The 25,889-nt window shown below is 32.7% G+C and overlaps 19 non-coding genes across 19 annotated transcripts; all 19 read right to left on the bottom strand.

The window, feature by feature from the left end:
* Positions 1-1,208: 1,208 nt before the first annotated feature.
* On the bottom strand, positions 1,209-1,281 carry TRNAV-UAC (transfer RNA valine (anticodon UAC)). Its single transcript has one exon. It is a non-coding gene; the product is annotated as a tRNA-Val (tRNA).
* A 1,236-nt stretch (positions 1,282-2,517) lies between these two features.
* Positions 2,518-2,590, bottom strand: TRNAV-UAC (transfer RNA valine (anticodon UAC)). Its single transcript has one exon. It is a non-coding gene; the product is annotated as a tRNA-Val (tRNA).
* A 1,240-nt stretch (positions 2,591-3,830) lies between these two features.
* TRNAV-UAC (transfer RNA valine (anticodon UAC)) lies at positions 3,831-3,903 on the bottom strand. Its single transcript has one exon. It is a non-coding gene; the product is annotated as a tRNA-Val (tRNA).
* A 1,241-nt stretch (positions 3,904-5,144) lies between these two features.
* On the bottom strand, positions 5,145-5,217 carry TRNAV-UAC (transfer RNA valine (anticodon UAC)). The gene has a single exon. It is a non-coding gene; the product is annotated as a tRNA-Val (tRNA).
* Positions 5,218-6,458: 1,241 nt separating this feature from the next.
* Positions 6,459-6,531, bottom strand: TRNAV-UAC (transfer RNA valine (anticodon UAC)). Its single transcript has one exon. It is a non-coding gene; the product is annotated as a tRNA-Val (tRNA).
* Positions 6,532-7,772: 1,241 nt separating this feature from the next.
* TRNAV-UAC (transfer RNA valine (anticodon UAC)) lies at positions 7,773-7,845 on the bottom strand. Its single transcript has one exon. It is a non-coding gene; the product is annotated as a tRNA-Val (tRNA).
* A 1,240-nt stretch (positions 7,846-9,085) lies between these two features.
* On the bottom strand, positions 9,086-9,158 carry TRNAV-UAC (transfer RNA valine (anticodon UAC)). Its single transcript has one exon. It is a non-coding gene; the product is annotated as a tRNA-Val (tRNA).
* Positions 9,159-10,398: 1,240 nt separating this feature from the next.
* Positions 10,399-10,471, bottom strand: TRNAV-UAC (transfer RNA valine (anticodon UAC)). Its single transcript has one exon. It is a non-coding gene; the product is annotated as a tRNA-Val (tRNA).
* A 1,240-nt stretch (positions 10,472-11,711) lies between these two features.
* On the bottom strand, positions 11,712-11,784 carry TRNAV-UAC (transfer RNA valine (anticodon UAC)). Its single transcript has one exon. It is a non-coding gene; the product is annotated as a tRNA-Val (tRNA).
* Positions 11,785-13,024: 1,240 nt separating this feature from the next.
* TRNAV-UAC (transfer RNA valine (anticodon UAC)) lies at positions 13,025-13,097 on the bottom strand. The gene has a single exon. It is a non-coding gene; the product is annotated as a tRNA-Val (tRNA).
* Positions 13,098-14,336: 1,239 nt separating this feature from the next.
* On the bottom strand, positions 14,337-14,409 carry TRNAV-UAC (transfer RNA valine (anticodon UAC)). Its single transcript has one exon. It is a non-coding gene; the product is annotated as a tRNA-Val (tRNA).
* A 1,240-nt stretch (positions 14,410-15,649) lies between these two features.
* On the bottom strand, positions 15,650-15,722 carry TRNAV-UAC (transfer RNA valine (anticodon UAC)). Its single transcript has one exon. It is a non-coding gene; the product is annotated as a tRNA-Val (tRNA).
* Positions 15,723-16,962: 1,240 nt separating this feature from the next.
* On the bottom strand, positions 16,963-17,035 carry TRNAV-UAC (transfer RNA valine (anticodon UAC)). Its single transcript has one exon. It is a non-coding gene; the product is annotated as a tRNA-Val (tRNA).
* Positions 17,036-18,275: 1,240 nt separating this feature from the next.
* Positions 18,276-18,348, bottom strand: TRNAV-UAC (transfer RNA valine (anticodon UAC)). Its single transcript has one exon. It is a non-coding gene; the product is annotated as a tRNA-Val (tRNA).
* A 1,240-nt stretch (positions 18,349-19,588) lies between these two features.
* TRNAV-UAC (transfer RNA valine (anticodon UAC)) lies at positions 19,589-19,661 on the bottom strand. Its single transcript has one exon. It is a non-coding gene; the product is annotated as a tRNA-Val (tRNA).
* A 1,240-nt stretch (positions 19,662-20,901) lies between these two features.
* On the bottom strand, positions 20,902-20,974 carry TRNAV-UAC (transfer RNA valine (anticodon UAC)). Its single transcript has one exon. It is a non-coding gene; the product is annotated as a tRNA-Val (tRNA).
* A 1,240-nt stretch (positions 20,975-22,214) lies between these two features.
* On the bottom strand, positions 22,215-22,287 carry TRNAV-UAC (transfer RNA valine (anticodon UAC)). The gene has a single exon. It is a non-coding gene; the product is annotated as a tRNA-Val (tRNA).
* Positions 22,288-23,527: 1,240 nt separating this feature from the next.
* TRNAV-UAC (transfer RNA valine (anticodon UAC)) lies at positions 23,528-23,600 on the bottom strand. The gene has a single exon. It is a non-coding gene; the product is annotated as a tRNA-Val (tRNA).
* A 1,240-nt stretch (positions 23,601-24,840) lies between these two features.
* On the bottom strand, positions 24,841-24,913 carry TRNAV-UAC (transfer RNA valine (anticodon UAC)). Its single transcript has one exon. It is a non-coding gene; the product is annotated as a tRNA-Val (tRNA).
* Positions 24,914-25,889: the final 976 nt, after the last annotated feature.

The following is a 25,889-nucleotide window of genomic DNA, read 5'->3' as shown; positions in this document are numbered from 1 at the left end:
AGTTGAATGACTCGATATATGATATGAAACCTGGAAATGTGCAATTTTTGAATTGTTGGTCAAACTTCTGTTTAAACCCTTGGAATCAAGTTTAGAGAAGATTTTTGAGTAGTTAATATTTCAATTTTAAAGAGAAAAATGTGACAGCATTCATGATGTTTAATGCCTTGTAGTTTTATCGATCAGTAGCCCCACATTTTTAAGGATTCATTTCCAGTGATTTAGCAAGCCTTGTTTTGAACATATGCCTTTTTTAGGAAGACATATAAATAAAATTCCCTTTCATAACATACATCAAACTTTACACGAAAAACTAAAACATGTCTGATAACCACTACACTGTAAATCCAAAGACAAAATCTAAATTCTTTAATGCTCAACTACCATATACTAGTTTTGGAAAGAACTTTTTTTCATTGAAAATAACTTTTTTGAAAGCAAATGTCACTACACAGCATAGTATTTAAAGAATTTGATTTTCTTTAATCAGAGGGTGACTAATTTGCAACTGAAATTAAATTTCCAAAGATATTGCCTGCTGGTGATCAAAAACCAGCAGTCAACTGCGAGCCCTGAAAATTTCACACAGGAAGTTTTTTCCAGGGTTCTCCTATTTTAGTAGTCTCACAATAGCACATATTTTTGTTTCTAATATTAAGCAGTCACAATGGTGGGCATGAACATATTGAATGACAGAAAAATAGCATTCTCTGTGATGGCAGCTTCTTAATGGTCCTCCTCATCACACCCACTCTCTGCAGTGTCCCAGAATCCCTAGGTCTCAGCCAGGGCTGTCAGTCGAGCAGTGGAGATATGGAAGAAACAATTGCATGGAGAAGCTTATGAGATTTCAATTTTACAGAGAAAATTTACACAGCATAAAGTATATTCATTAATGTAGAAAAATGAACAAAAAAACATTTTAACAAGCTCTTTTGCTTTAAAAATATATAGAAATCATGAAAATACATTGTTGGCAAAAAGGAGATAAGTCAACTTAACTTTTAATTTTAAAATTACTGGATTACAAGTATATACTATTTTTATGAACTAAAACTTAAAGTGTAGTTTAAGACTACATTTATTCCCATTAGCAGAAAGGCCAGTTTCTATTGAACAAACTACCCTTTTCACAGTTTAAATCACCAGAAGAGATATGTTGAGTATGGAAATATTTAAAGATTGATTGGTTAATCAGAACATAAACATGGTTTCACTGGGGATTGAACCCAGGACCTTCTGCGTGTAAAGCAGATGTGATAACCACTACACTATGAAACCAAGATGTAGCCTGTTTCTGCACAGTTCAGCAAAGTTGAATGACTCGATATATGATATGAAACCTGGAAATGTGCAATTTTTGAATTGTTGGTCAAACTTCTGTTTAAACCCTTGGAATCAAGTTTAGAGAAGATTTTTGAGTAGTTAATATTTCAATTTTAAAGAGAAAAATGTGACAGCATTCATGATGTTTAATGCCTTGTAGTTTTATCGATCAGTAGCCCCACATTTTTAAGGATTCCTTTTTAGTGATTTAGCAAGCCTTGTTTTGAACATATGCCTTTTTTAGGAAGACATATAAATAAAATTCCCTTTCATAACATACATCAAACTTTACACGAAAAACTAAAACATGTCTGATAACCACTACACTGTAAATCCAAAGACAAAATCTAAATTCTTTAATGCTCAACTACCATATACTAGTTTTGGAAAGAACTTATTTTCATTGAAAATAACTTTTTTGAAAGCAAATGTCACTACACAGCATAGTATTTAAAGAATTTGATTTTCTTTAATCAGAGGATGACTAATTTGCAACTGAAATTAAATTTCCAAAGATATTGCCTGCTGGTGATCAAAAACCAGCAGTCAACTGCGAGCCCTGAAAATTTCACACAGGAAGTTTTTTCCAGGGTTCTCCTATTTTAGTAGTCTCACAATAGCACATATTTTTGTTTCTAATATTAAGCAGTCACAATGGTGGGCATGAACATATTGAATCACAGAAAAATAGCATTCTCTGTGATAGCAGCTTCTTAATGGTCCTCCTCATCACACCCACTCTCTGCAGTGTCCCAGAATCCCTAGGTCTCAGCCAGGGCTGTCAGTCGAGCAGTGGAGATATGGAAGAAACAATTGCATGGAGAAGCTTATGAGATTTCAATTTTACAGAGAAAATTTACACAGCATAAAGTATATTCATTAATGTAGAAAAATGAACAAAAAAACATTTTAACAAGCTCTTTTGCTTTAAAAATATATAGAAATCATGAAAATACATTGTTGGCAAAAAGGAGATAAGTCAACTTAACTTTTAATTTTAAAATTACTGGATTACAAGTATATACTATTTTTATGAATTAAAACTTAAAGTGTAGTTTAAGACTACATTTATTCCCATTAGCAGAAAGTCCAGTTTCTATTGAACAAACTACCCTTTTCACAGTTTAAATCACCAGAAGAGATATGTTGAGTATGGAAATATTTAAAGATTGATTAATCAGAACATAAACATGGTTTCACTGGGGATTGAACCCAGGACCTTCTGCTTGTAAAGCAGATGTGATAACCACTACACTATGAAACAAAGACGTAGCCTATTTCTGCACAGTTCAGCAAAGTTGAATGACTCGACATATGATATGAAACCTGGAAATGTGCAATTTTTGAATTGTTGGTCAAACTTCTGTTTAAACCCTTGGAATCAAGTTTAGAGAAGATTTTTGAGTAGTTAATATTTCAATTTTAAAGAGAAAAATGTGACAGCATTCATGATGTTTAATGCCTTGTAGTTTTATCGATCAGTAGCCCCACATTTTTAAGGATTCCTTTTTAGTGATTTAGCAAGCCTTGTTTTGAACATATGCCTTTTTTAGGAAGACATATAAATAAAATTCCCTTTCATAACATACATCAAACTTTACACGAAAAACTAAAACATGTCTGATAACCACTACACTGTAAATCCAAAGACAAAATCTAAATTCTTTAATGCTCAACTACCATATACTAGTTTTGGAAAGAACTTGTTTTCATTGAAAATAACTTTTTTGAAAGCAAATGTCACTACACAGCATAGTATTTAAAGAATTTGATTTTCTTTAATCAGAGGATGACTAATTTGCAACTGAAATTAAATTTCCAAAGATATTGCCTGCTGGTGATCAAAAACCAGCAGTCAACTGCGAGCCCTGAAAATTTCACACAGGAAGTTTTTTCCAGGGTTCTCCTATTTTAGTAGCCTCACAATAGCACATATTTTTGTTTCTAATATTAAGCAGTCACAATGGTGGGCATGAACATATTGAATCACAGAAAAATAGCATTCTCTGTGATAGCAGCTTCTTAATGGTCCTCCTCATCACACCCATTTTCTGCAGCTTCCCAGAATCCCTAGGTCTCAGCCAGTGCTGTCAGTCGAGCAGTGGAGATATGGAAGAAACAATTGCATGGAGAAGCTTATGAGATTTCAATTTTACAGAGAAAATTTACACAGCATAAAGTATATTCATTAATGTAGAAAAATGAACAAAAAAACATTTTAACAAGCTCTTTTGCTTTTAAAATATATAGAAATCATGAAAATACATTGTTGGCAAAAAGGAGATAAGTCAACTTAACTTTTAATTTTAAAATTACTGGATTACAAGTATATACTATTTTTATGAATTAAAACTTAAAGTGTAGTTTAAGACTACATTTATTCCCATTAGCAGAAAGTCCAGTTTCTATTGAACAAAATACCCTTTTCACAGTTTAAATCACCAGAAGAGATATGTTGAGTATGGAAATATTTAAAGATTGATTGGTTAATCAGAACATAAACATGGTTTTACTGGGGATTGAACCCAGGACTTTCTGCATGTAAAGCAGATGTGGTAACCACTACACTATGAAACCAAGACATAGCCTGTTTTCTGCACAGTTCAGCAAAGTTGAATGACTCGACATATGATATGAAACCTGGAAATGTGCAATTTTTGAATTGTTGGTCAAACTTCTGTTTAAACCCTTGGAATCAAGTTTAGAGAAGATTTTTGAGTAGTTAATATTTCAATTTTAAAGAGAAAAATGTGACAGCATTCATGATGTTTAATGCCTTGTAGTTTTATCGATCAGTAGCCCCACATTTTTAAGGATTCCTTTTTAGTGATTTAGCAAGCCTTGTTTTGAACATATGCCTTTTTTAGGAAGACATATAAATAAAATTCCCTTTCATAACATACATCAAACTTTACACGAAAAACTAAAACATGTCTGATAACCACTACACTGTAAATCCAAAGACAAAATCTAAATTCTTTAATGCTCAACTACCATATACTAGTTTTGGAAAGAACTTGTTTTCATTGAAAATAACTTTTTTGAAAGCAAATGTCACTACACAGCATAGTATTTAAAGAATTTGATTTTCTTTAATCAGAGGATGACTAATTTGCAACTGAAATTAAATTTCCAAAGATATTGCCTGCTGGTGATCAAAAACCAGCAGTCAACTGCGAGCCCTGAAAATTTCACACAGGAAGTTTTTTCCAGGGTTCTCCTATTTTAGTAGCCTCACAATAGCACATATTTTTGTTTCTAATATTAAGCAGTCACAATGGTGGGCATGAACATATTGAATCACAGAAAAATAGCATTCTCTGTGATAGCAGCTTCTTAATGGTCCTCCTCATCACACCCATTTTCTGCAGCTTCCCAGAATCCCTAGGTCTCAGCCAGTGCTGTCAGTCGAGCAGTGGAGATATGGAAGAAACAATTGCATGGAGAAGCTTATGAGATTTCAATTTTACAGAGAAAATTTACACAGCATAAAGTATATTCATTAATGTAGAAAAATGAACAAAAAAACATTTTAACAAGCTCTTTTGCTTTTAAAATATATAGAAATCATGAAAATACATTGTTGGCAAAAAGGAGATAAGTCAACTTAACTTTTAATTTTAAAATTACTGGATTACAAGTATATACTATTTTTATGAATTAAAACTTAAAGTGTAGTTTAAGACTACATTTATTCCCATTAGCAGAAAGTCCAGTTTCTATTGAACAAAATACCCTTTTCACAGTTTAAATCACCAGAAGAGATATGTTGAGTATGGAAATATTTAAAGATTGATTGGTTAATCAGAACATAAACATGGTTTTACTGGGGATTGAACCCAGGACTTTCTGCATGTAAAGCAGATGTGGTAACCACTACACTATGAAACCAAGACATAGCCTGTTTTCTGCACAGTTCAGCAAAGTTGAATGACTCGACATATGATATGAAACCTGGAAATGTGCAATTTTTGAATTGTTGGTCAAACTTCTGTTTAAACCCTTGGAATCAAGTTTAGAGAAGATTTTTGAGTAGTTAATATTTCAATTTTAAAGAGAAAAATGTGACAGCATTCATGATGTTTAATGCCTTGTAGTTTTATCGATCAGTAGCCCCACATTTTTAAGGATTCCTTTTTAGTGATTTAGCAAGCCTTGTTTTGAACATATGCCTTTTTTAGGAAGACATATAAATAAAATTCCCTTTCATAACATACATCAAACTTTACACGAAAAACTAAAACATGTCTGATAACCACTACACTGTAAATCCAAAGACAAAATCTAAATTCTTTAATGCTCAACTACCATATACTAGTTTTGGAAAGAACTTGTTTTCATTGAAAATAACTTTTTTGAAAGCAAATGTCACTACACAGCATAGTATTTAAAGAATTTGATTTTCTTTAATCAGAGGATGACTAATTTGCAACTGAAATTAAATTTCCAAAGATATTGCCTGCTGGTGATCAAAAACCAGCAGTCAACTGCGAGCCCTGAAAATTTCACACAGGAAGTTTTTTCCAGGGTTCTCCTATTTTAGTAGTCTCACAATAGCACATATTTTTGTTTCTAATATTAAGCAGTCACAATGGTGGGCATGAACATATTGAATCACAGAAAAATAGCATTCTCTGTGATAGCAGCTTCTTAATGGTCCTCCTCATCACACCCATTCTCTGCAGTGTCCAAGAATCCCTAGGTCTCAGCCAGGGCTGTCAGTCGAGCAGTGGAGATATGGAAGAAACAATTGCATGGAGAAGCTTATGAGATTTCAATTTTACAGAGAAAATTTACACAGCATAAAGTATATTCATTAATGTAGAAAAATGAACAAAAAAACATTTTAACAAGCTCTTTTGCTTTAAAAATATATAGAAATCATGAAAATACATTGTTGGCACAAAGGAGATAAGTCAACTTAACTTTTAATTTTAAAATTACTGGATTACAAGTATATACTATTTTTATGAATTAAAACTTAAAGTGTAGTTTAAGACTACATTTATTCCCATTAGCAGAAAGTCCAGTTTCTATTGAACAAACTACCCTTTTCACAGTTTAAATCACCAGAAGAGATATGTTGAGTATGGAAATATTTAAAGATTGATTGGTTAATCAGAACATAAACATGGTTTTACTGGGGATTGAACCCAGGACCTTCTGCGTGTAAAGCAGATGTTGTAACCACTACACTATGAAACCAAGACATAGCCTGTTTTCTGCACAGTTCAGCAAAGTTGAATGACTCGACATATGATATGAAACCTGGAAATGTGCAATTTTTGAATTGTTGGTCAAACTTCTGTTTAAACCCTTGGAATCAAGTTTAGAGAAGATTTTTGAGTAGTTAATATTTCAATTTTAAAGAGAAAAATGTGACAGCATTCATGATGTTTAATGCCTTGTAGTTTTATCGATCAGTAGCCCCACATTTTTAAGGATTCCTTTTTAGTGATTTAGCAAGCCTTGTTTTGAACATATGCCTTTTTTAGGAAGACATATAAATAAAATTCCCTTTCATAACATACATCAAACTTTACACGAAAAACTAAAACATGTCTGATAACCACTACACTGTAAATCCAAAGACAAAATCTAAATTCTTTAATGCTCAACTACCATATACTAGTTTTGGAAAGAACTTGTTTTCATTGAAAATAACTTTTTTGAAAGCAAATGTCACTACACAGCATAGTATTTAAAGAATTTGATTTTCTTTAATCAGAGGATGACTAATTTGCAACTGAAATTAAATTTCCAAAGATATTGCCTGCTGGTGATCAAAAACCAGCAGTCAACTGCGAGCCCTGAAAATTTCACACAGGAAGTTTTTTCCAGGGTTCTCCTATTTTAGTAGTCTCACAATAGCACATATTTTTGTTTCTAATATTAAGCAGTCACAATGGTGGGCATGAACATATTGAATCACAGAAAAATAGCATTCTCTGTCATAGCAGCTTCTTAATGGTCCTCCTCATCACACCCACTCTCTGCAGTGTCCCACTATCCCTAGGTCTCAGCCAGGGCTGTCAGTCGAGCAGTGGAGATATGGAAGAAACAATTGCATGGAGAAGCTTATGAGATTTCAATTTTACAGAGAAAATTTACACAGCATAAAGTATATTCATTAATGTAGAAAAATGAACAAAAAAACTTTTTAACAAGCTCTTTTGCTTTAAAAATATATAGAAATCATGAAAATACATTGTTGGCAAAAAGGAGATAAGTCAACTTAACTTTCAATTTTAAAATTACTGGATTACAAGTATATACTATTTTTATGAACTAAAACTTAAAGTGTAGTTTAAGACTACATTTGTTCCCATTAGCAGAAAGGCCAGTTTCTATTGAATAAACTACCTTTTTCACAGTTTAAATCACCAGAAGAGATATGTTGAGTATGGAAATATTTAAAGATTGATTGGTTAATCAGAACATAAACATGGTTTCACTGGGGATTGAACCCAGGACCTTCTGCGTGTAAAACAGATGTGATAACCACTACACTATGAAACCAAGACGTAGCCTGTTTCTCTACAGTTCAGCAAAGTTGAATGACTCGACATATGATATGAAACCTGGAAATGTGCAATTTTTGAATTGTTGGTCAAACTTCTGTTTAAACCCTTGGAATCAAGTTTAGAGAAGATTTTTGAGTAGTTAATATTTCAATTTTAAAGAGAAAAATGTGACAGCATTCATGATGTTTAATGCCTTGTAGTTTTATCGATCAGTAGCCCCACATTTTTAAGGATTCATTTCCAGTGATTTAGCAAGCCTTGTTTTGAGCATATGCCTTTTTTAGGAAGACATATAAATAAAATTCCCTTTCATAACATACATCAAACTTTACACGAAAAACTAAAACATGTCTGATAACCACTACACTGTAAATCCAAAGACAAAATCTAAATTCTTTAATGCTCAACTACTATATACTAGTTTTGGAAAGAACTTGTTTTCATTGAAAATAACTTTTTTGAAAGCAAATGTCACTACACAGCATAGTATTTAAAGAATTTGATTTTCTTTAATCAGAGGATGACTAATTTGCAACTGAAATTAAATTTCCAAAGATATTGCCTGCTGGTGATCAAAAACCAGCAGTCAACTGCGAGCCCTGAAAATTTCACACAGGAAGTTTTTTCCAGGGTTCTCCTATTTTAGTAGTCTCACAATAGCACATATTTTTGTTTCTAATATTAAGCAGTCACAATGGTGGGCATGAACATATTGAATCACAGAAAAATAGCATTCTCTGTGATAGCAGCTTCTTAATGGTCCTCCTCATCACACCCACTCTCTGCAGTGTCCCAGAATCCCTAGGTCTCAGCCAGGGCTGTCAGTCAAGCAGTGGAGATATGGAAGAAACAGTTGCATGGAGAAGCTTATGAGATTTCAATTTTACAGAGAAAATTTACACAGCATAAAGTATATTCATTAATGTAGAAAAATGAACAAAAAAACATTTTAACAAGCTCTTTTGCTTTAAAAATATATAGAAATCATGAAAATACATTGTTGGCAAAAAGGAGATAAGTCAACTTAACTTTTAATTTTAAAATTACTGGATTACAAGTATATACTATTTTTATGAATTAAAACTTAAAGTGTAGTTTAAGACTACATTTATTCCCATTAGCAGAAAGGCCAGTTTCTATTGAACAAACTACCTTTTTCAGAGTTTAAATCACCAGAAGAGATATGTTGAGTATGGAAATATTTAAAGAGTGATTGGTTAATCAGAACATAAACATGGTTTCACTGGGGATTGAACCCAGGACCTTCTGCGTGTAAAGCAGATGTGATAACCACTACACTATGAAACCAAGATGTAGCCTGTTTCTGCACAGTTCAGCAAAGTTGAATGACTCGACATATGATATGAAACCTGGAAATGTGCAATTTTTGAATTGTTGGTCAAACTTCTGTTTAAACCCTTGGAATCAAGTTTAGAGAAGATTTTTGAGTAGTTAATATTTCAATTTTAAAGAGAAAAATGTGACAGCATTCATGATGTTTAATGCCTTGTAGTTTTATCGATCAGTAGCCCCACATTTTTAAGGATTCCTTTTTAGTGATTTAGCAAGCCTTGTTTTGAACATATGCCTTTTTTAGGAAGACATATAAATAAAATTCCCTTTCATAACATACATCAAACTTTACACGAAAAACTAAAACATGTCTGATAACCACTACACTGTAAATCCAAAGACAAAATCTAAATTCTTTAATGCTCAACTACCATATACTAGTTTTGGAAAGAACTTGTTTTCATTGAAAATAACTTTTTTGAAAGCAAATGTCACTACACAGCATAGTATTTAAAGAATTTGATTTTCTTTAATCAGAGGATGACTAATTTGCAACTGAAATTAAATTTCCAAAGATATTGCCTGCTGGTGATCAAAAACCAGCAGTCAACTGCGAGCCCTGAAAATTTCACACAGGAAGTTTTTTCCAGGGTTCTCCTATTTTAGTAGTCTCACAACAGCACATATTTTTGTTTCTAATATTAAGCAGTCACAATGGTGGGCATGAACATATTGAATCACAGAAAAATAGCATTCTCTGTGATAGCAGCTTCTTAATGGTCCTCCTCATCACACCCACTCTCTGCAGTGTCCCACTATCCCTAGGTCTCAGCCAGGGCTGTCAGTCGAGCAGTGGAGATATGGAAGAAACAATTGCATGGAGAAGCTTATGAGATTTCAATTTTACAGAGAAAATTTACACAGCATAAAGTATATTCATTAATGTAGAAAAATGAACAAAAAAACATTTTAACAAGCTCTTTTGCTTTAAAAATATATAGAAATCATGAAAATACATTGTTGGCAAAAAGGAGATAAGTCAACTTAACTTTCAATTTTAAAATTACTGGATTACAAGTATATACTATTTTTATGAACTAAAACTTAAAGTGTAGTTTAAGACTACATTTGTTCCCATTAGCAGAAAGGCCAGTTTCTATTGAATAAACTACCTTTTTCACAGTTTAAATCACCAGAAGAGATATGTTGAGTATGGAAATATTTAAAGATTGATTGGTTAATCAGAACATAAACATGGTTTCACTGGGGATTGAACCCAGGACCTTCTGCGTGTAAAGCAGATGTGATAACCACTACACTATGAAACCAAGACATAGCCTGTTTCTGCACAGTTCAGCAAAGTTGAATGACTCGACATATGATATGAAACCTGGAAATGTGCAATTTTTGAATTGTTGGTCAAACTTCTGTTTAAACCCTTGGAATCAAGTTTAGAGAAGATTTTTGAGTAGTTAATATTTCAATTTTAAAGAGAAAAATGTGACAGCATTCATGATGTTTAATGCCTTGTAGTTTTATCGATCAGTAGCCCCACATTTTTAAGGATTCATTTCCAGTGATTTAGCAAGCCTTGTTTTGAACATATGCCTTTTTTAGGAAGACATATAAATAAAATTCCCTTTCATAACATACATCAAACTTTACACGAAAAACTAAAACATGTCTGATAACCACTACACTGTAAATCCAAAGACAAAATCTAAATTCTTTAATGCTCAACTACCATATACTAGTTTTGGAAAGAACTTGTTTTCATTGAAAATAACTTTTTTGAAAGCAAATGTCACTACACAGCATAGTATTTAAAGAATTTGATTTTCTTTAATCAGAGGATGACTAATTTGCAACTGAAATTAAATTTCCAAAGATATTGCCTGCTGGTGATCAAAAACCAGCAGTCAACTGCGAGCCCTGAAAATTTCACACAGGAAGTTTTTTCCAGGGTTCTCCTATTTTAGTAGTCTCACAATAGCACATATTTTTGTTTCTAATATTAAGCAGTCACAATGGTGGGCATGAACATATTGAATCACAGAAAAATAGCATTCTCTGTGATAGCAGCTTCTTAATGGTCCTCCTCATCACACCCACTCTCTGCAGTGTCCCAGAATCCCTAGGTCTCAGCCAGGGCTGTCAGTCAAGCAGTGGAGATATGGAAGAAACAGTTGCATGGAGAAGCTTATGAGATTTCAATTTTACAGAGAAAATTTACACAGCATAAAGTATATTCATTAATGTAGAAAAATGAACAAAAAAACATTTTAACAAGCTCTTTTGCTTTAAAAATATATAGAAATCATGAAAATACATTGTTGGCAAAAAGGAGATAAGTCAACTTAACTTTTAATTTTAAAATTACTGGATTACAAGTATATACTATTTTTATGAATTAAAACTTAAAGTGTAGTTTAAGACTACATTTATTCCCATTAGCAGAAAGGCCAGTTTCTATTGAACAAACTACCTTTTTCACAGTTTAAATCACCAGAAGAGATATGTTGAGTATGGAAATATTTAAAGAGTGATTGGTTAATCAGAACATAAACATGGTTTCACTGGGGATTGAACCCAGGACCTTCTGCGTGTAAAGCAGATGTGATAACCACTACACTATGAAACCAAGATGTAGCCTGTTTCTGCACAGTTCAGCAAAGTTGAATGACTCGACATATGATATGAAACCTGGAAATGTGCAATTTTTGAATTGTTGGTCAAACTTCTGTTTAAACCCTTGGAATCAAGTTTAGAGAAGATTTTTGAGTAGTTAATATTTCAATTTTAAAGAGAAAAATGTGACAGCATTCATGATGTTTAATGCCTTGTAGTTTTATCGATCAGTAGCCCCACATTTTTAAGGATTCCTTTTTAGTGATTTAGCAAGCCTTGTTTTGAACATATGCCTTTTTTAGGAAGACATATAAATAAAATTCCCTTTCATAACATACATCAAACTTTACACGAAAAACTAAAACATGTCTGATAACCACTACACTGTAAATCCAAAGACAAAATCTAAATTCTTTAATGCTCAACTACCATATACTAGTTTTGGAAAGAACTTGTTTTCATTGAAAATAACTTTTTTGAAAGCAAATGTCACTACACAGCATAGTATTTAAAGAATTTGATTTTCTTTAATCAGAGGATGACTAATTTGCAACTGAAATTAAATTTCCAAAGATATTGCCTGCTGGTGATCAAAAACCAGCAGTCAACTGCGAGCCCTGAAAATTTCACACAGGAAGTTTTTTCCAGGGTTCTCCTATTTTAGTAGTCTCACAACAGCACATATTTTTGTTTCTAATATTAAGCAGTCACAATGGTGGGCATGAACATATTGAATCACAGAAAAATAGCATTCTCTGTGATAGCAGCTTCTTAATGGTCCTCCTCATCACACCCACTCTCTGCAGTGTCCCACTATCCCTAGGTCTCAGCCAGGGCTGTCAGTCGAGCAGTGGAGATATGGAAGAAACAATTGCATGGAGAAGCTTATGAGATTTCAATTTTACAGAGAAAATTTACACAGCATAAAGTATATTCATTAATGTAGAAAAATGAACAAAAAAACATTTTAACAAGCTCTTTTGCTTTAAAAATATATAGAAATCATGAAAATACATTGTTGGCAAAAAGGAGATAAGTCAACTTAACTTTCAATTTTAAAATTACTGGATTACAAGTATATACTATTTTTATGAACTAAAACTTAAAGTGTAGTTTAAGACTACATTTGTTCCCATTAGCAGAAAGGCCAGTTTCTATTGAATAAACTACCTTTTTCACAGTTTAAATCACCAGAAGAGATATGTTGAGTATGGAAATATTTAAAGATTGATTGGTTAATCAGAACATAAACATGGTTTCACTGGGGATTGAACCCAGGACCTTCTGCGTGTAAAACAGATGTGATAACCACTACACTATGAAACCAAGACGTAGCCTGTTTCTCTACAGTTCAGCAAAGTTGAATGACTCGACATATGATATGAAACCTGGAAATGTGCAATTTTTGAATTGTTGGTCAAACTTCTGTTTAAACCCTTGGAATCAAGTTTAGAGAAGATTTTTGAGTAGTTAATATTTCAATTTTAAAGAGAAAAATGTGACAGCATTCATGATGTTTAATGCCTTGTAGTTTTATCGATCAGTAGCCCCACATTTTTAAGGATTCATTTCCAGTGATTTAGCAAGCCTTGTTTTGAACATATGCCTTTTTTAGGAAGACATATAAATAAAATTCCCTTTCATACATACATCAAACTTTACACGAAAAACTAAAACATGTCTGATAACCACTACACTGTAAATCCAAAGACAAAATCTAAATTCTTTAATGCTCAACTACCATATACTAGTTTTGGAAAGAACTTGTTTTCATTGAAAATAACTTTTTTGAAAGCAAATGTCACTACACAGCATAGTATTTAAAGAATTTGATTTTCTTTAATCAGAGGATGACTAATTTGCAACTGAAATTAAATTTCCAAAGATATTGCCTGCTGGTGATCAAAAACCAGCAGTCAACTGCGAGCCCTGAAAATTTCACACAGGAAGTTTTTTCCAGGGTTCTCCTATTTTAGTAGTCTCACAATAGCACATATTTTTGTTTCTAATATTAAGCAGTCACAATGGTGGGCATGAACATATTGAATCACAGAAAAATAGCATTCTCTGTGATAGCAGCTTCTTAATGGTCCTCCTCATCACACCCACTCTCTGCAGTGTCCCACTATCCCTAGGTCTCAGCCAGGGCTGTCAGTCGAGCAGTGGAGATATGGAAGAAACAATTGCATGGAGAAGCTTATGAGATTTCAATTTTACAGAGAAAATTTACACAGCATAAAGTATATTCATTAATGTAGAAAAATGAACAAAAAAACATTTTAACAAGCTCTTTTGCTTTAAAAATATATAGAAATCATGAAAATACATTGTTGGCAAAAAGGAGATAAGTCAACTTAACTTTCAATTTTAAAATTACTGGATTACAAGTATATACTATTTTTATGAACTAAAACTTAAAGTGTAGTTTAAGACTACATTTGTTCCCATTAGCAGAAAGGCCAGTTTCTATTGAATAAACTACCTTTTTCACAGTTTAAATCACCAGAAGAGATATGTTGAGTATGGAAATATTTAAAGATTGATTGGTTAATCAGAACATAAACATGGTTTCACTGGGGATTGAACCCAGGACCTTCTGCGTGTAAAGCAGATGTGATAACCACTACACTATGAAACCAAGACATAGCCTGTTTCTGCACAGTTCAGCAAAGTTGAATGACTCGACATATGATATGAAACCTGGAAATGTGCAATTTTTGAATTGTTGGTCAAACTTCTGTTTAAACCCTTGGAATCAAGTTTAGAGAAGATTTTTGAGTAGTTAATATTTCAATTTTAAAGAGAAAAATGTGACAGCATTCATGATGTTTAATGCCTTGTAGTTTTATCGATCAGTAGCCCCACATTTTTAAGGATTCCTTTTTAGTGATTTAGCAAGCCTTGTTTTGAACATATGCCTTTTTTAGGAAGACATATAAATAAAATTCCCTTTCATAACATACATCAAACTTTACATGAAAAACTAAAACATGTCTGATAACCACTACACTGTAAATCCAAAGACAAAATCTAAATTCTTTAATGCTCAACTACCATATACTAGTTTTGGAAAGAACTTGTTTTTATTGAAAATAACTTTTTTGAAAGCAAATGTCACTACACAGCATAGTATTTAAAGAATTTGATTTTCTTTAATCAGAGGATGACTAATTTGCAACTGAAATTAAATTTCCAAAGATATTGCCTGCTGGTGATCAAAAACCAGCAGTCAACTGCGAGCCCTGAAAATTTCACACAGGAAGTTTTTTCCAGGGTTCTCCTATTTTAGTAGTCTCACAATAGCACATATTTTTGTTTCTAATATTAAGCAGTCACAATGGTGGGCATGAACATATTGAATCACAGAAAAATAGCATTCTCTGTGATAGCAGCTTCTTAATGGTCCTCCTCATCACACCCACTCTCTGCAGTGTCCCAGAATCCCTAGGTCTCAGCCAGGGCTGTCAGTCAAGCAGTGGAGATATGGAAGAAACAGTTGCATGGAGAAGCTTATGAGATTTTAATTTTACAGAGAAAATTTACACAGCATAAAGTATATTCATTAATGTAGAAAAATGAACAAAAAAACATTTTAACAAGCTCTTTTGCTTTAAAAATATATAGAAATCATGAAAATACATTGTTGGCAAAAAGGAGATAAGTCAACTTAACTTTTAATTTTAAAATTACTGGATTACAAGTATATACTATTTTTATGAATTAAAACTTAAAGTGTAGTTTAAGACTACATTTATTCCCATTAGCAGAAAGGCCAGTTTCTATTGAACAAACTACCTTTTTCACAGTTTAAATCACCAGAAGAGATATGTTGAGTATGGAAATATTTAAAGAGTGATTGGTTAATCAGAACATAAACATGGTTTCACTGGGGATTGAACCCAGGACCTTCTGCGTGTAAAGCAGATGTGATAACCACTACACTATGAAACCAAGATGTAGCCTGTTTCTGCACAGTTCAGCAAAGTTGAATGACTCGACATATGATATGAAACCTGGAAATGTGCAATTTTTGAATTGTTGGTCAAACTTCTGTTTAAACCCTTGGAATCAAGTTTAGAGAAGATTTTTGAGTAGTTAATATTTCAATTTTAAAGAGAAAAATGTGACAGCATTCATGATGTTTAATGCCTTGTAGTTTTATCGATCAGTAGCCCCACATTTTTAAGGATTCCTTTTTAGTGATTTAGCAAGCCTTGTTTTGAACATATGCCTTTTTTAGGAAGACATATAAATAAAATTCCCTTTCATAACATACATCAAACTTTACACGAAAAACTAAAACATGTCTGATAACCACTACACTGTAAATCCAAAGACAAAATCTAAATTCTTTAATGCTCAACTACCATATACTAGTTTTGGAAAGAACTTGTTTTCATTGAAAATAACTTTTTTGAAAGCAAATGTCACTACACAGCATAGTATTTAAAGAATTAGATTTTCTTTAATCAGAGGATGACTAATTTGCAACTGAAATTAAATTTCCAAAGATATTGCCTGCTGGTGATCAAAAACCAGCAGTCAACTGCGAGCCCTGAAAATTTCACACAGGAAGTTTTTTCCAGGGTTCTCCTATTTTAGTAGTCTCACAACAGCACATATTTTTGTTTCTAATATTAAGCAGTCACAATGGTGGGCATGAACATATTGAATCACAGAAAAATAGCATTCTCTGTGATAGCAGCTTCTTAATGGTCCTCCTCATCACACCCACTCTCTGCAGTGTCCCACTATCCCTAGGTCTCAGCCAGGGCTGTCAGTCGAGCAGTGGAGATATGGAAGAAACAATTGCATGGAGAAGCTTATGAGATTTCAATTTTACAGAGAAAATTTACACAGCATAAAGTATATTCATTAATGTAGAAAAATGAACAAAAAAACATTTTAACAAGCTCTTTTGCTTTAAAAATATATAGAAATCATGAAAATACATTGTTGGCAAAAAGGAGATAAGTCAACTTAACTTTCAATTTTAAAATTACTGGATTACAAGTATATACTATTTTTATGAACTAAAACTTAAAGTGTAGTTTAAGACTACATTTGTTCCCATTAGCAGAAAGGCCAGTTTCTATTGAATAAACTACCTTTTTCACAGTTTAAATCACCAGAAGAGATATGTTGAGTATGGAAATATTTAAAGATTGATTGGTTAATCAGAACATAAACATGGTTTCACTGGGGATTGAACCCAGGACCTTCTGCGTGTAAAGCAGATGTGATAACCACTACACTATGAAACCAAGACATAGCCTGTTTCTGCACAGTTCAGCAAAGTTGAATGACTCGACATATGATATGAAACCTGGAAATGTGCAATTTTTGAATTGTTGGTCAAACTTCTGTTTAAACCCTTGGAATCAAGTTTAGAGAAGATTTTTGAGTAGTTAATATTTCAATTTTAAAGAGAAAAATGTGACAGCATTCATGATGTTTAATGCCTTGTAGTTTTATCGATCAGTAGCCCCACATTTTTAAGGATTCATTTCCAGTGATTTAGCAAGCCTTGTTTTGAACATATGCCTTTTTTAGGAAGACATATAAATAAAATTCCCTTTCATAACATACATCAAACTTTACACGAAAAACTAAAACATGTCTGATAACCACTACACTGTAAATCCAAAGACAAAATCTAAATTCTTTAATGCTCAACTACCATATACTAGTTTTGGAAAGAACTTGTTTTCATTGAAAATAACTTTTTTGAAAGCAAATGTCACTACACAGCATAGTATTTAAAGAATTTGATTTTCTTTAATCAGAGGATGACTAATTTGCAACTGAAATTAAATTTCCAAAGATATTGCCTGCTGGTGATCAAAAACCAGCAGTCAACTGCGAGCCCTGAAAATTTCACACAGGAAGTTTTTTCCAGGGTTCTCCTATTTTAGTAGTCTCACAATAGCACATATTTTTGTTTCTAATATTAAGCAGTCACAATGGTGGGCATGAACATATTGAATCACAGAAAAATAGCATTCTCTGTGATAGCAGCTTCTTAATGGTCCTCCTCATCACACCCACTCTCTGCAGTGTCCCAGAATCCCTAGGTCTCAGCCAGGGCTGTCAGTCAAGCAGTGGAGATATGGAAGAAACAGTTGCATGGAGAAGCTTATGAGATTTTAATTTTACAGAGAAAATTTACACAGCATAAAGTATATTCATTAATGTAGAAAAATGAACAAAAAAACATTTTAACAAGCTCTTTTGCTTTAAAAATATATAGAAATCATGAAAATACATTGTTGGCAAAAAGGAGATAAGTCAACTTAACTTTTAATTTTAAAATTACTGGATTACAAGTATATACTATTTTTATGAATTAAAACTTAAAGTGTAGTTTAAGACTACATTTATTCCCATTAGCAGAAAGGCCAGTTTCTATTGAACAAACTACCTTTTTCACAGTTTAAATCACCAGAAGAGATATGTTGAGTATGGAAATATTTAAAGAGTGATTGGTTAATCAGAACATAAACATGGTTTCACTGGGGATTGAACCCAGGACCTTCTGCGTGTAAAGCAGATGTGATAACCACTACACTATGAAACCAAGATGTAGCCTGTTTCTGCACAGTTCAGCAAAGTTGAATGACTCGACATATGATATGAAACCTGGAAATGTGCAATTTTTGAATTGTTGGTCAAACTTCTGTTTAAACCCTTGGAATCAAGTTTAGAGAAGATTTTTGAGTAGTTAATATTTCAATTTTAAAGAGAAAAATGTGACAGCATTCATGATGTTTAATGCCTTGTAGTTTTATCGATCAGTAGCCCCACATTTTTAAGGATTCCTTTTTAGTGATTTAGCAAGCCTTGTTTTGAACATATGCCTTTTTTAGGAAGACATATAAATAAAATTCCCTTTCATAACATACATCAAACTTTACACGAAAAACTAAAACATGTCTGATAACCACTACACTGTAAATCCAAAGACAAAATCTAAATTCTTTAATGCTCAACTACCATATACTAGTTTTGGAAAGAACTTGTTTTCATTGAAAATAACTTTTTTGAAAGCAAATGTCACTACACAGCATAGTATTTAAAGAATTTGATTTTCTTTAATCAGAGGATGACTAATTTGCAACTGAAATTAAATTTCCAAAGATATTGCCTGCTGGTGATCAAAAACCAGCAGTCAACTGCGAGCCCTGAAAATTTCACACAGGAAGTTTTTTCCAGGGTTCTCCTATTTTAGTAGTCTCACAACAGCACATATTTTTGTTTCTAATATTAAGCAGTCACAATGGTGGGCATGAACATATTGAATCACAGAAAAATAGCATTCTCTGTGATAGCAGCTTCTTAATGGTCCTCCTCATCACACCCACTCTCTGCAGTGTCCCACTATCCCTAGGTCTCAGCCAGGGCTGTCAGTCGAGCAGTGGAGATATGGAAGAAACAATTGCATGGAGAAGCTTATGAGATTTTAATTTTACAGAGAAAATTTACACAGCATAAAGTATATTCATTAATGTAGAAAAATGAACAAAAAAACATTTTAACAAGCTCTTTTGCTTTAAAAATATATAGAAATCATGAAAATACATTGTTGGCAAAAAGGAGATAAGTCAACTTAACTTTTAATTTTAAAATTACTGGATTACAAGTATATACTATTTTTATGAATTAAAACTTAAAGTGTAGTTTAAGACTACATTTATTCCCATTAGCAGAAAGGCCAGTTTCTATTGAACAAACTACCTTTTTCACAGTTTAAATCACCAGAAGAGATATGTTGAGTATGGAAATATTTAAAGAGTGATTGGTTAATCAGAACATAAACATGGTTTCACTGGGGATTGAACCCAGGACCTTCTGCGTGTAAAGCAGATGTGATAACCACTACACTATGAAACCAAGATGTAGCCTGTTTCTGCACAGTTCAGCAAAGTTGAATGACTCGACATATGATATGAAACCTGGAAATGTGCAATTTTTGAATTGTTGGTCAAACTTCTGTTTAAACCCTTGGAATCAAGTTTAGAGAAGATTTTTGAGTAGTTAATATTTCAATTTTAAAGAGAAAAATGTGACAGCATTCATGATGTTTAATGCCTTGTAGTTTTATCGATCAGTAGCCCCACATTTTTAAGGATTCATTTCCAGTGATTTAGCAAGCCTTGTTTTGAACATATGCCTTTTTTAGGAAGACATATAAATAAAATTCCCTTTCATAACATACATCAAACTTTACACGAAAAACTAAAACATGTCTGATAACCACTACACTGTAAATCCAAAGACAAAATCTAAATTCTTTAATGCTCAACTACCATATACTAGTTTTGGAAAGAACTTGTTTTCATTGAAAAAAACTTTTTTGAAAGCAAATGTCACTACACAGCATAGTATTTAAAGAATTTGATTTTCTTTAATCAGAGGATGACTAATTTGCAACTGAAATTAAATTTCCAAAGATATTGCCTGCTGGTGATCAAAAACCAGCAGTCAACTGCGAGCCCTGAAAATTTCACACAGGAAGTTTTTTCCAGGGTTCTCCTATTTTAGTAGTCTCACAATAGCACATATTTTTGTTTCTAATATTAAGCAGTCACAATGGTGGGCATGAACATATTGAATCACAGAAAAATAGCATTCTCTGTGATAGCAGCTTCTTAATGGTCCTCCTCATCACACCCACTCTCTGCAGTGTCCCAGAATCCCTAGGTCTCAGCCAGGGCTGTCAGTCAAGCAGTGGAGATATGGAAGAAACAGTTGCATGGAGAAGCTTATGAGATTTTAATTTTACAGAGAAAATTTACACAGCATAAAGTATATTCATTAATGTAGAAAAATGAACAAAAAAACATTTTAACAAGCTCTTTTGCTTTAAAAATATATAGAAATCATGAAAATACATTGTTGGCAAAAAGGAGATAAGTCAACTTAACTTTTAATTTTAAAATTACTGGATTACAAGTATATACTATTTTTATGAATTAAAACTTAAAGTGTAGTTTAAGACTACATTTATTCCCATTAGCAGAAAGGCCAGTTTCTATTGAACAAACTACCTTTTTCACAGTTTAAATCACCAGAAGAGATATGTTGAGTATGGAAATATTTAAAGAGTGATTGGTTAATCAGAACATAAACATGGTTTCACTGGGGATTGAACCCAGGACCTTCTGCGTGTAAAGCAGATGTGATAACCACTACACTATGAAACCAAGATGTAGCCTGTTTCTGCACAGTTCAGCAAAGTTGAATGACTCGACATATGATATGAAACCTGGAAATGTGCAATTTTTGAATTGTTGGTCAAACTTCTGTTTAAACCCTTGGAATCAAGTTTAGAGAAGATTTTTGAGTAGTTAATATTTCAATTTTAAAGAGAAAAATGTGACAGCATTCATGATGTTTAATGCCTTGTAGTTTTATCGATCAGTAGCCCCACATTTTTAAGGATTCCTTTTTAGTGATTTAGCAAGCCTTGTTTTGAACATATGCCTTTTTTAGGAAGACATATAAATAAAATTCCCTTTCATAACATACATCAAACTTTACACGAAAAACTAAAACATGTCTGATAACCACTACACTGTAAATCCAAAGACAAAATCTAAATTCTTTAATGCTCAACTACCATATACTAGTTTTGGAAAGAACTTGTTTTCATTGAAAATAACTTTTTTGAAAGCAAATGTCACTACACAGCATAGTATTTAAAGAATTTGATTTTCTTTAATCAGAGGATGACTAATTTGCAACTGAAATTAAATTTCCAAAGATATTGCCTGCTGGTGATCAAAAACCAGCAGTCAACTGCGAGCCCTGAAAATTTCACACAGGAAGTTTTTTCCAGGGTTCTCCTATTTTAGTAGTCTCACAACAGCACATATTTTTGTTTCTAATATTAAGCAGTCACAATGGTGGGCATGAACATATTGAATCACAGAAAAATAGCATTCTCTGTGATAGCAGCTTCTTAATGGTCCTCCTCATCACACCCACTCTCTGCAGTGTCCCACTATCCCTAGGTCTCAGCCAGGGCTGTCAGTCGAGCAGTGGAGATATGGAAGAAACAATTGCATGGAGAAGCTTATGAGATTTTAATTTTACAGAGAAAATTTACACAGCATAAAGTATATTCATTAATGTAGAAAAATGAACAAAAAAACATTTTAACAAGCTCTTTTGCTTTAAAAATATATAGAAATCATGAAAATACATTGTTGGCAAAAAGGAGATAAGTCAACTTAACTTTCAATTTTAAAATTACTGGATTACAAGTATATACTATTTTTATGAACTAAAACTTAAAGTGTAGTTTAAGACTACATTTGTTCCCATTAGCAGAAAGGCCAGTTTCTATTGAATAAACTACCTTTTTCACAGTTTAAATCACCAGAAGAGATATGTTGAGTATGGAAATATTTAAAGATTGATTGGTTAATCAGAACATAAACATGGTTTCACTGGGGATTGAACCCAGGACCTTCTGCGTGTAAAGCAGATGTGATAACCACTACACTATGAAACCAAGACATAGCCTGTTTCTGCACAGTTCAGCAAAGTTGAATGACTCGACATATGATATGAAACCTGGAAATGTGCAATTTTTGAATTGTTGGTCAAACTTCTGTTTAAACCCTTGGAATCAAGTTTAGAGAAGATTTTTGAGTAGTTAATATTTCAATTTTAAAGAGAAAAATGTGACAGCATTCATGATGTTTAATGCCTTGTAGTTTTATCGATCAGTAGCCCCACATTTTTAAGGATTCATTTCCAGTGATTTAGCAAACCTTGTTTTGAACATATGCCTTTTTTAGGAAGACATATAAATAAAATTCCCTTTCATAACATACATCAAACTTTACACGAAAAACTAAAACATGTCTGATAACCACTACACTGTAAATCCAAAGACAAAATCTAAATTCTTTAATGCTCAACTACCATATACTAGTTTTGGAAAGAACTTGTTTTCATTGAAAATAACTTTTTTGAAAGCAAATGTCACTACACAGCATAGTATTTAAAGAATTTGATTTTCTTTAATCAGAGGATGACTAATTTGCAACTGAAATTAAATTTCCAAAGATATTGCCTGCTGGTGATCAAAAACCAGCAGTCAACTGCGAGCCCTGAAAATTTCACACAGGAAGTTTTTTCCAGGGTTCTCCAATTTTAGTAGTCTCACAATAGCACATATTTTTGTTTCTAATATTAAGCAGTCACAATGGTGGGCATGAACATATTGAATCACAGAAAAATAGCATTCTCTGTGATAGCAGCTTCTTAATGGTCCTCCTCATCACACCCACTCTCTGCAGTGTCCCAGAATCCCTAGGTCTCAGCCAGGGCTGTCAGTCGAGCAGTGGAGATATGGAAGAAACAATTGCATGGAGAAGCTTATGAGATTTCAATTTTACAGAGAAAATTTACACAGCATAAAGTATATTCATTAATGTAGAAAAATGAACAAAAAAACATTTTAACAAGCTCTTTTGCTTTAAAAATATATAGAAATCATGAAAATACATTGTTGGCAAAAAGGAGATAAGTCAACTTAACTTTTAATTTTAAAATTACTGGATTACAAGTATATACTATTTTTATGAATTAAAACTTAAAGTGTAGTTTAAGACTACATTTATTCCCATTAGCAGAAAGGCCAGTTTCTATTGAACAAACTACCCTTTTCACAGTTTAAATCACCAGAAGAGATATGTTGAGTATGGAAATATTTAAAGATTGATTGGTTAATCAGAACATAAACATGGTTTCACTGGGGATTGAACCCAGGACCTTCTGCGTGTAAAGCAGATGTGATAACCACTACACTATGAAACCAAGACGTAGCCTGTTTCTGCACAGTTCAGCAAAGTTGAATGACTCGACATATGATATGAAACCTGGAAATGTGCAATTTTTGAATTGTTGGTCAAACTTCTGTTTAAACCCTTGGAATCAAGTTTAGAGAAGATTTTTGAGTAGTTAATATTTCAATTTTAAAGAGAAAAATGTGACAGCATTCATGATGTTTAATGCCTTGTAGTTTTATCGATCAGTAGCCCCACATTTTTAAGGATTCCTTTTTAGTGATTTAGCAAGCCTTGTTTTGAACATATGCCTTTTTTAGGAAGACATATAAATAAAATTCCCTTTCATAACATACATCAAACTTTACACGAAAAACTAAAACATGTCTGATAACCACTACACTGTAAATCCAAAGACAAAATCTAAATTCTTTAATGCTCAACTACCATATACTAGTTTTGGAAAGAACTTGTTTTCATTGAAAATAACTTTTTTGAAAGCAAATGTCACTACACAGCATAGTATTTAAAGAATTTGATTTTCTTTAACCAGAGGATGACTAATTTGCAACTGAAATTAAATTTCCAAAGATATTGCCTGCTGGTGATCAAAAACCAGCAGTCAACTGCGAGCCCTGAAAATTTCACACAGGAAGTTTTTTCCAGGGTTCTCCTATTTTAGTAGTCTCACAATAGCACATATTTTTGTTTCTAATATTAAGCAGTCACAATGGTGGGCATGAACATATTGAATCACAGAAAAATAGCATTCTCTGTGATAGCAGCTTCTTAATGGTCCTCCTCATCACACCCACTCTCTGCAGTGTCCCAGAATCCCTAGGTCTCAGCCAGGGCTGTCAGTCGAGCAGTGGAGATATGGAAGAAACAATTGCATGGAGAAGCTTATGAGATTTCAATTTTACAGAGAAAATTTACACAGCATAAAGTATATTCATTAATGTAGAAAAATGAACAAAAAAACATTTTAACAAGCTCTTTTGCTTTAAAAATATATAGAAATCATGAAAATACATTGTTTGCAAAAAGGAGATAAGTCAACTTAACTTTCAATTTTAAAATTACTGGATTACAAGTATATACTATTTTTATGAACTAAAACTTAAAGTGTAGTTTAAGACTACATTTATTCCCATTAGCAGAAAGGCCAGTTTCTATTGAACAAACTACCTTTTTCACAGTTTAAATCACCAGAAGAGATATGTTGAGTATGGAAATATTTAAAGATTGATTGGTTAATCAGAACATAAACATGGTTTCACTGGGGATTAAACCCAGGACCTTCTACATGTAAAGCAGATGTGATAACCACTACACTATGAAACCAAGACGTAGCCTGTTTCTGCACAGTTCAGCAAAGTTGAATGACTCGACATATGATATGAAACCTGGAAATGTGCAATTTTTGAATTGTTGGTCAAACTTCTGTTTAAACCCTTGGAATCAAGTTTAGAGAAGATTTTTGAGTAGTTAATATTTCAATTTTAAAGAGAAAAATGTGACAGCATTCATGATGTTTAATGCCTTGTAGTTTTATCGATCAGTAGCCCCACATTTTTAAGTATTCATTTCCAGTGATTTAGCAAGCCTTGTTTTGAACATATGCCTTTTTTAGGAAGACATATAAATAAAATTCCCTTTCATAACATACATCAAACTTTACACGAAAAACTAAAACATGTCTGATAACCACTACACTGTAAATCCAAAGACAAAATCTAAATTCTTTAATGCTCAACTACCATATACTAGTTTTGGAAAGAACTTGTTTTCATTGAAAATAACTTTTTTGAAAGCAAATGTCACTACACAGCATAGTATTTAAAGAATTTGATTTTCTTTAATCAGAGGATGACTAATTTGCAATTGAAATTAAATTTCCAAAGATATTGCCTGCTGGTGATCAAAAACCAGCAGTCAACTGCGAGCCCTGAAAATTTCACACAGGAAGTTTTTTCCAGGGTTCTCCTATTTTAGTAGTCTCACAATAGCACATATTTTTGTTTCTAATATTAAGCAGTCACAATGGTGGGCATGAACATATTGAATCACAGAAAAATAGCATTCTCTGTGATAGCAGCTTCTTAATGGTCCTCCTCATCACACCCACTCTCTGCAGTGTCCCAGAATCCCTAGGTCTCAGCCAGGGCTGTCAGTCGAGCAGTGGAGATATGGAAGAAACAATTGCATGGAGAAGCTTATGAGATTTCAATTTTACAGAGAAAATTTACACAGCATAAAGTATATTCATTAATTTAGAAAAATGAACAAAAAAACATTTTAACAAGCTCTTTTGCTTTAA

Source organism: Mixophyes fleayi, chromosome 10 (assembly GCF_038048845.1).
Source record: "Mixophyes fleayi isolate aMixFle1 chromosome 10, aMixFle1.hap1, whole genome shotgun sequence".
Taxonomy (NCBI): domain Eukaryota; kingdom Metazoa; phylum Chordata; class Amphibia; order Anura; family Limnodynastidae; genus Mixophyes; species Mixophyes fleayi.
Note: the sequence above shows the minus strand (reverse complement) of the source record. Positions and strands in the feature narration are given on the sequence as shown.